The following is a 9,059-nucleotide window of genomic DNA, read 5'->3' as shown; positions in this document are numbered from 1 at the left end:
GCTCCTTCAACGGCCGCATCCGAAGGGCGAGCCGGGACTACAGCTCCCGGAGGGCAACGCGGCGACGGCTGTGTGGGGATCCGTGAAGCATTGTGGGAGTTGAAGTTCTGCGTCGCGAGGGTTATATGCGTAGCTTCGAAGGAAAGGACTACAAGCCCCAGGATGCTCGTTGGCCTCATAGACTTTTTAGCATCTTTGGATTATGCGGGGAAATGGGATTTTGACAGCATCAATGAAATGAGGCGAAAGAGTAAAAAAAAAGGGAGAAAACTGGAAAGATGATAGGAGAGAATGAAGAGAAAGGTGCAAAGAACAGAAAAGCTGCAGTTGAAGGGGCTTAATCTATGGATGATGGAGTTAGGTTGGCTGCTTATCTATTCCCACAAAGTTTGCATAAAACTGCTTATACCAGTTTATAGGCTGATGTGCTAAGTCTCTCCCATTCTGTGAGCATCCTAATAAGGTATGTGAAATGTTCACTGGGTACAGGGGCTAGAGCTGATGGGAGCTGAGGTCAAACAACATCTGGAGGCCCACACTTTGCCTCATTCTGGATTAATCAACTGTGTCTAATGTGAGAAAAAAATGTGGTAGGAAGAAAAATCAAGGCCATTTGTTGTCTCTTTTGGTATTTTTCTATTTCTATTTTATTCAAAAAGAAGCAATTAATGAGAGAAAATGGATAGTAATTCTACAGCATGTGGCAAAACTCTATTGCATGGTCTCAGATCAATGGTTAACCATTAAGGGAGCACCACTTAAGTAATGAGGAACGTGGTCCTCCTTTGCAGAGGACCATGCAAACAGGTGGACGTCTAGAGGCAAGCTAGGCAGCCCACTCCATGACAAGAGGAGTGTGAAGGCATATATAATTTACTTTTACATAATTCAAGATTACCCAATCAGTCTACATACTTCTGAACCGGTCCAGTCTCTCGCAACTCTTTCCATTCACTGTGTTTTGTAGAGGAGATAGAAAATGAATATTGCCCATTACTTTGCTTCTGTAGTACAGTGTAATTGGGTTTGGGAACACTTGCCTTTGATACCTGAGGTGGTGTCTCTGTCAGAACTGAGACACTGTCCTTTTGCAACTGCTGCTGAAATGACTTGTAGCAATAGTCCATGATGCAGCTGTCTTCTTCACATGAGATTTCTTGAAGAACTTCCTCCCAGGGTATAGAGTTAGTGAGATCTGGAGAGGGATTCTTCTTGCTTATTTCCACTATTATCTTATTCAGCATGACATGCTCCTTCCCTGTAAGCGGCTCAAGCAGCTTTATAAAAATGTGTTCAGTATTTTTCACTTGCCGGTTTAATATAGACAGTCCTATTTTGTTTTCAATTTGTCCCACATAATCTGATGACAGCCAAAGAAAAATGATGGCATCATATCTCACAACTGAGGGATCATTATTCATCCACAGTCCAAACCTTCTTAAAGGCATTGGATCCAGAGACAGTTCTATTTTCTTATTATGAGCCACTTCAAAAGGGATCTTAATGCATCTGGTTGTAAATCTGAAACAATCTGTTGATGGTCCTTTGTATTTCCCAACAAAAAGCATTTCAAACTTGAGATCTAAGGCAAGGTCCAACTATTCCCTGAGGATGCTGTCATCTGCAATAGACTTGATTGTAAGCAGTTCCTCTGAAACCTGTTCTGTTTTGTTTTCAGTTACGCTCTGGGACAGAACTTCTGGAACAAGTAGTTCAGATTCTTGTTTCTTTTCTTTTTTCTTATGTCCGTAGCCTTTCCCAGTCTGGAAATGCTTCTCTGGACCTTTTGCTTCAACATTTCCTTCTTCATCACCAGAAAGCACAATTGGTTCAACTGGATTAGCTCTCTCCTTACTTTCAGGCTTATTCAATGGCTCTTCTGGAGGCAGAGTTCTGCTTCTTAGCAACAGGGACCAGTGGTGGCATCTCTTTCTCCTTGCTAGTGATAGAAAGCACCTCTGTCTTGGAAGAAGATTTTGAGCTGTTCTCATGTGCAGAGGAGTTACATTGATTTAGAGAAACATCACTCTGTCTTCTGCTTTCACTGTTTTGAAAATGTGTTTCCTTCAAGTTAGGAGTTTCCTTCAAGTTAGGAATTTGATATCTGGGCTCTTTCCTTCTTTTCTCTGTCCAGTCCTCTTTTTTTATGAGATAATTTTTTGCATCTTTGGGTGGTTTCCAGTCATTTGTCATTCTATGGCATCTTCCATACCTTCCAGATATTAAAAGGCTTTCACGAAGAGGACTTAGTATTTGACATATCTCTACACTGTCAACAGATGATGAGGTTTGTTGATCTGTTTGCAACTTGACACCATGAGATAAATTAGCATCATTTATTAGCTGTGTCTTTATGTATTTTCTTCCTATTTCCGTCTCCAGGACATTCGTCAAATAACTTTGGGTTGCCTGCCATACCTTTTAGATAAAATATGGCTTTGTTGACAGCTTATTTTTTGACATGATTCTAGGTTGGCAATAGATGAGGAGAGCTGTTCATCTGACTGCAACATGTTAGCATCTAATACATTAAGATCATTTAAAAACTGTTTTTGCATATACAGTGGTGCCTCGCTTAACGGGCGCCCCGTTTAATGACGAATCCGCATAGCGATGGAGATTTTGCGATCGCAAAAGCGATTACATTGCGATGTATTAAATGGAAAAAAATCGCTTTGCGATGATTGGTACTCTGTTTCGCTTACCGATCATCGCACAGCAATGATTTTCCAACAGCTGATCGGCGATTCCAAAATGGCCGCTGGGTAAAAAAATGGCCACCCGCTGTGTTTTCACCCAGATTCCTCACTTACTGGGCAGCGAAAATGGCCGCCGTATGGAGGATTTTCACTTAAAGGTGAGTTTTAAGTCCATAGGAATGCATTGAAGGGGTTTCAATGCATTCCTATGGGCTTTTTAAAACCGCATAGCGATGAAATCGCTTTGCAGCGATTTTTGCTGCACGGATTATCATCGCTATGCGGGGCACCACTGTATTGTCTTCCTGTTTTCGTCCTCAAAACATTCGTCAAGGTAACTTTGGGTTGCCCATAAGCTGATCCTTCACCACTGTTGCAGTGTTCAGAGTGCCTTTTCCTCTTCCAACTTGAATAAGTCTTATTTCTTGATCCTGAAGTCCACCCGTGTAGTGGGTTTTCCCATTGGTAAGCATCTGGGAGCCTTGACAATGGAGACTGAACATAAACATCATCTGGCTGTGCATCTTTGTTCAGCCCCTTCTTTGGTTGAACAAAGATGCACAAAGAAATGTAACTAGTGCTGCACTTATGTGCATACAATTTATGTCCCACCACATATACAAGAGAAGATATTAAAGGGCTGATATAATCTTAAAACCGTAGAGTTGGAAAGGATTCTATATATAGATCATCAAGTCCAGCCCCATCAAGAACCCACAAATAGCTGAGATAATGCTATTGAAGTAGCCCACTTCTGGTCAACAATAGTTTAATTATCTTAACATTTAAATTTGTTTTTAATTTTATCTACATTTCATATATGTCCATAATTTTAAATTACATAATTCTCAGATACAAAGAAAGAAAGAAATATCACTTTGGGGGGGAGTTGTCTTTAAATTGGTCATGGACTGAGCAAGGTGATAAAGAGGACTGCTATTTGTAAAAAAGAAAAAGAAAAAAAAGAACAGAAGATCAACCTGGAAGCCCGGAAGTGCATTTGCTACTAGTGCGCCAGCTGCACCTGTTTCTTGAAATGTCCAATGGGGCTGCCTTTGAGGCTGATGCGGAAACTTCAGGTGGTGCAGAATGCAGCGGCCAGACTCCTTACTGGAGTGAGAAAACACCAACATATTTCTCCTGTTCTGGCCACGCTGCACTGGCTGCCCATCCGTTTCTGCATTGAATTCAAAGTTTTAATGCTCACCTATAAGGCCCTAAACGGTTTAGGACCTTGATACTTGGTGGAACGCCTTCTCCCACCAAGATCTACCCGGATCACCCGCGCAAGTCAGGAGGTGAGGCTGAGGAGCCTGACGCCGAGGGAGGCCTGGAAGGAAAAGGCATGAAATCAGGCCTTCTCAGCGGTGGCTCCTCACCTCTGGAATAACCTCCCTCCGGAGATTCGCGCAGCCCCCACGCTGGGTACCTTTAAAAGCCAACTAAAAACATGGATGTACACCCAGGCCTTCCCTCTTGTCAACACTTGATTTTCTTTTCTTTTCTCTCTATTATTTACTCTATTTTGTACTGTATTTGTTATTGATTGTGTCATGTAATATTGCTATGCTATTTTATTGTATATACAAAAATCGCTGCAGAACGAAAACGTTGCAATGCGAAATAAAAAAGCCCATAGAAATGCATTAAAACGCAAGTAATGCGTTCCTATGGGCTTAAAACTCACAGTTCAGCGAAGATCCTCCATAGCGCGGCCATTTTCGCTGCCTGGTAAGCAAGGAATCCGTCCCAGAAAACAGCGGGTGGCCATTTTGTTTACCCGGCGGCCATTTTGAAACCACCGATCAGCTGTTTAAAAATCATCGCTTTGCGATGCTCAATTCCCAAAGCAGGGAACCGATCATCGTAAAGTGAAATTCCCCCATAGGGAACATCACAAAGTGATCGCTTTTGCGATCGCAAAAAATGCGTCGCAAAGCGATTTCATCACTAAACGGAGTGATCGCTATGCGAGGCACCACTGTATGTTATATTGGAAGCCGCGCAGAGTGGTCGTATACTATAGACCAGATAGGCGGGATATAAATCAAATAAAATAAATAAATAAATAAAATGAATTTGGCTACAAGTGGCACATGCCTTGGTTACATTATGTTTGGATTATAGCAGGGGTCTCAAACATGCGGCCCGGGGGCCATTTGCAGCCCCCCAGATGATAGTTTGTGGCCCCCGCCTTGCCTGCCCCCCCCAAAGTGCCCACACATCCTCTGCTGTCAAGAGTAAAAAAAAGCCTTGCCTCGCTCGCCAGCTCTCCCAAGACAGCACCTCTTGCACCCTCCATCCAGAACTGCAGCCTGCCAGCCAGCCCACCTGTCTGTCGGCTAAGGGAACTCCTGGGCGGCTTCCTCGGGCTCTTGCTCCGCTTGGCGGAAAATCTGATGCAGCCCAGCATCACCCAGACTCTGCCTCTAGCGGCCCCCAGGTAAATTGAGTTGAAAACCCCTGGATTATAGCAACATTCTCTACATAAGGCTGCCTCTGAAGATGGTTCAGAAACTTCAGCTGGTTCAAAATGCTGCAGCAAAACTACTTACGGTTGTTGTGGGTTTTCCGGGCTCTTTGGCCGTGTTCTGAAGGTTGTACTTCCTAACGTTTCGCCAGTCTCTGTGGCTGGCATCTTCAGAGGACAGCACTCCTGAAGGACAGTCCTCTGAATATGCTGGCCACAGAGACTGGCGAAACGTTAGGAAGTACAACCTTCAGAACACGGCAAAGAGCCCAAAAAACCCACAAAAACCATTAGATCCCAGCCATGAAAGCCTTCGCGAAAACTACATACCATGGGTTGATTACAAGGAGTATGTAACTCCTCTATTACAACAGCTTCACTAGCTACTAGCCCGTTTCACTGGCTACCACTGCTGGTTATGACCTGTAAAGCCTTGTATTGTTCGGGTCTAGGCTATCTGTTGGAATATGCTTCACCAAACAACCTTCCTTGGGTCTTATGATTATTTGGGGAAGAGACCCAAAAACGGGCCTTCTCAGTGGCTTCCTCCAGGCTATGGAACACCCTCTCCCACAAGGCTGGGCTGGCCCCCTCTCTCCTCTCTTTTTGGCAGTGAATGAAAACATTTTTATTCCAACAGGTGTTTGATATTTAATATCTGATTTTTAACATAGCTAATTACTCTATGTTTGCTGCAATATATCCCTTCAATGTGGTTTTAATTTTTTTTCATATTTCTTATTTATACAAAGTATAGATGGCCCTAAATCAGTTTTCAGGGTAAAGTTGAGTTAAGCACATATGTATACTTGGGTTTATGGTGATAAATATTAGAATAAGAGAAACATGGCTTTCCATTTTCTGTTTCCATATGATTCCTTCTGCTTCTCAAGCATCAATACAGGAGAAGTGCCTGTAGGTGGTAGTATGAGACCTTGCAAGAAGTATTTGGGTGCTATGTCAGCTGGCGTGGTCACTATCTCAGTCCTGCAGGAGCAGCCTTTTAGTACAAATCAACCCTGTATCTTTGCACAGGACACGCAACCTCACTGAGGTTCTTTTCTAGAACTGTCACCCCAAGTCTTTGCATGCTGGTACACAAAATTAGCTGATCTTTACCCGTCTCTTTATTTACATATTTTTAAACTATAACTATTTGCCCTCCACTTTTTAAAAAAATACATTTTAAAGTATCTGTCTATATGCATATTCTAGGGCAGAGTTAAAAGGATGTGCTGAGCTCCCAATCCTTGAAATAAGCTCTTGTAGGAAATAGAAAACAGACTTCCTCTCATACCATTGGCAAATTCTCAATATAGACTCCATCGTTCTTTTTTCTGCTCTTCAGAGAACAGAGGCACAGGCTTTCTGGATGCTTGGAACGTGGAAACACAGATGTCTCTGCCAAGAAAATAAGGTATTCTGAGCTGGCACCTTCCAAAAAGTTCACTCTGCCATCCAGTGCTCACTGCAAGGGCAGTGAGGGTGGAAGTGGTCACCAAGGAGGATGTGAAAGGATGCAGAAGCAAAGGGAGGGAAACCTCTGGACAAGAGAGGGGTCTGTGGGATGAGGCAGGAGCACCAGGGAGCAAAGACAGAGGCCCAGCATTCACTAGGAGTTGGAGCCCATCATCAATATATCCAGGCACTATAGACTTTTCAGAGACAGAAAGTCTATGTAGTCAATCAGGAATCCAGGCTCGGAAAGCCAGTTAGGGTTCTTAGGTAGCAGAAAGGGAGATAAGGTGAGACTCTGCTCCCAAGTCCAGTTAAGAAAAGATTCTAGACCCTCTGGATATCAGATTATTTGTAAGTTACATAGCAGTAGGAGAATGGAATCACTGACTACCTGGTCCAAACACCTCTCATGGCTTCTCTGAGTAAATACACTCTCTCTTCAGCACCTCTCCTGAACACCAAAGTAAAAAAACGATGACTTTGAAATCACATGTGCATGTATTTACCCTGAGCCTGACATAATTGGGAAATGGGGTAACAAGACTGTTAAGACAGAGCATGTGGATTTTGAGATACTGTACATGGATTCTGCACACACCTTTTTTAAAGGTTAAAATTGAAACTTTAGCAGCACGATTCTCATTACAGCAGGAGAAGTGGGGATAGATGCTCCCAGGTTTCCCAGAACAATGAGGCTCAGTGTAGCACACATGAGGCAATAGTCCAAACCAGAATCTGGAAACAGTATAGGACCTGGCGTCGTTCCATCCCGTGGCAAAATCCGGCAGACTACAGAAGGTCACGCTTCAACAGAGGGATGGTGTGGCTGAGGTCTTGAAGTAGGCAGTTGATTGAGAACAGGAATGCGAAAGCTGAGTTTAAGGCCCCATCCCAAGCACCTCACAGAATTGTTCATTTATGCAAAGGGTGGACTGTAAAATGTGGTTTGTATCATCCGATCTCTGTCACCGCATTGTCTGCAACCACAGAGATAGCATGTGATGTTTCCCAGATTCCAGGGTGCTCTGTCATGTCAAAGCTGAGCAGGAGGAACAGGAGAGGAGAGAAAGGAAGGAACAAAGGTAAAACTCCTCATTCCCACTTTCCTGGGGGCTGGCATAGCTTCCAGGTTAAAATCTAGGTTTGCACCTCAAATCTTCGTACATCACAAAGTTGGAAATAAGATGTCTGCAAAACTACCAGAAGTCAGCTCAAGCATGGAGGCAAGATTCCGAAGGGCGACCGTTCATAAGATTGTCATTTTGAACCCAGTGCTACTGCTCTTTCTAATCTGATGTGTCGTTTATACGTGTCATCAAGGTTCTGATGACTTCCAGTGATTCTCAGAGTTTTTGAGGTATAACAGATGTTCCAGATGTGATTTTCTATGGCCATCCCATCGTCAATATCCCTAGCCAGTGAGGATTTAAACTCACATCCCCTGAGTCTTAGTCCAACAGACTATCCAATACCCTATATTGGTTCTCAGTCTTACATAGGAAAATATGTATTACATGAGCCACATGTGAGCCCAGTCATTCTCTTGAAAGAAAAGTTCTGATGGGGACAGTGCATGTTTACTCAAGAATTGGAGGCAGGTTTCCAGAAAAGTCTATAGCACAGTCTTAATAACATTCACTTTTGCTGAGTCAAGTCCATATATTTTAAACTATTTTTGGAACCTTCTTAAGAACTAGAATGCTGTAACAAGACCTGTTCTGTTCCGTGGCAATTTTGAGGATTTGTATATATACTTCCGTGGATTCCCGATAGTTATGTGCTATTGATACAAACAAGTTTAAGAACTTTTATCTTTGTGCATTTAGAGCTTTTGCAACATGCTCTGTGTTTTTAATTTTGCATTCTGCCTTGGGGCACCTTGCATAAGTGAACAAGCAGCGTAAGCAACAATAACAAAAGTTATTATGTAGTAACTAGATTATCTTCTGTTAGCGATCGTAAAATAATCATTTGAATGGATCAAGATGGGGAAAGCAAGTAAACAGGAACTGATGTTTATTCCATGAGAAAAAGAAACTTAGAGCATTACTTTATTCTTGCCTAGTCTTTAAAGACTGAGAATACGGTTACACAATTGAAATAAATCAAGTGAGGGTTCGGGGATTTTGAATTCGGTTTTAAAGGCACATGGTAGTCACGTGATTTTTGGAGTCACTGTGTCCATCCGCATTGTATATTGTTTGAGGGGTTTTAGAGATGTTGCATTTGAGGCTTTGTACTATTCCCACCCAGGTGTGGTTTTCTGGCTGCCTCTCACAACCATTAGTCACTGCTGCTGTAGTGTTGTTTTTTATACTTTTGTTTGTTTGGGTTTTTTGTTTTATTTCTTGCAATCTGAAATATCACTAGAACAGAATGATGGACAGGAAAAAAAATTAAAACAGTTTTTCCTGCAGCCCAATACATGGGCA

At 42.7% G+C, this 9,059-nt stretch overlaps 1 pseudogene across 1 annotated transcript; it reads right to left on the bottom strand.

Annotated features, from left to right (window-relative positions):
• Positions 1-218: 218 nt before the first annotated feature.
• Positions 219-1,991, bottom strand: LOC110090670 (sentrin-specific protease 7-like; annotated as a pseudogene). Its single transcript, XR_013544256.1, has one exon. The product of XR_013544256.1 is annotated as a sentrin-specific protease 7-like (transcript).
• Between the last annotated feature and the right edge of the window lie 7,068 nt (positions 1,992-9,059).

The sequence above is a fragment of the Pogona vitticeps genome, chromosome 4 (genome assembly GCF_051106095.1).
Source record: "Pogona vitticeps strain Pit_001003342236 chromosome 4, PviZW2.1, whole genome shotgun sequence".
Classification (NCBI taxonomy): Eukaryota; Metazoa; Chordata; class Lepidosauria; order Squamata; family Agamidae; genus Pogona; species Pogona vitticeps.
Note: the sequence above shows the minus strand (reverse complement) of the source record. Positions and strands in the feature narration are given on the sequence as shown.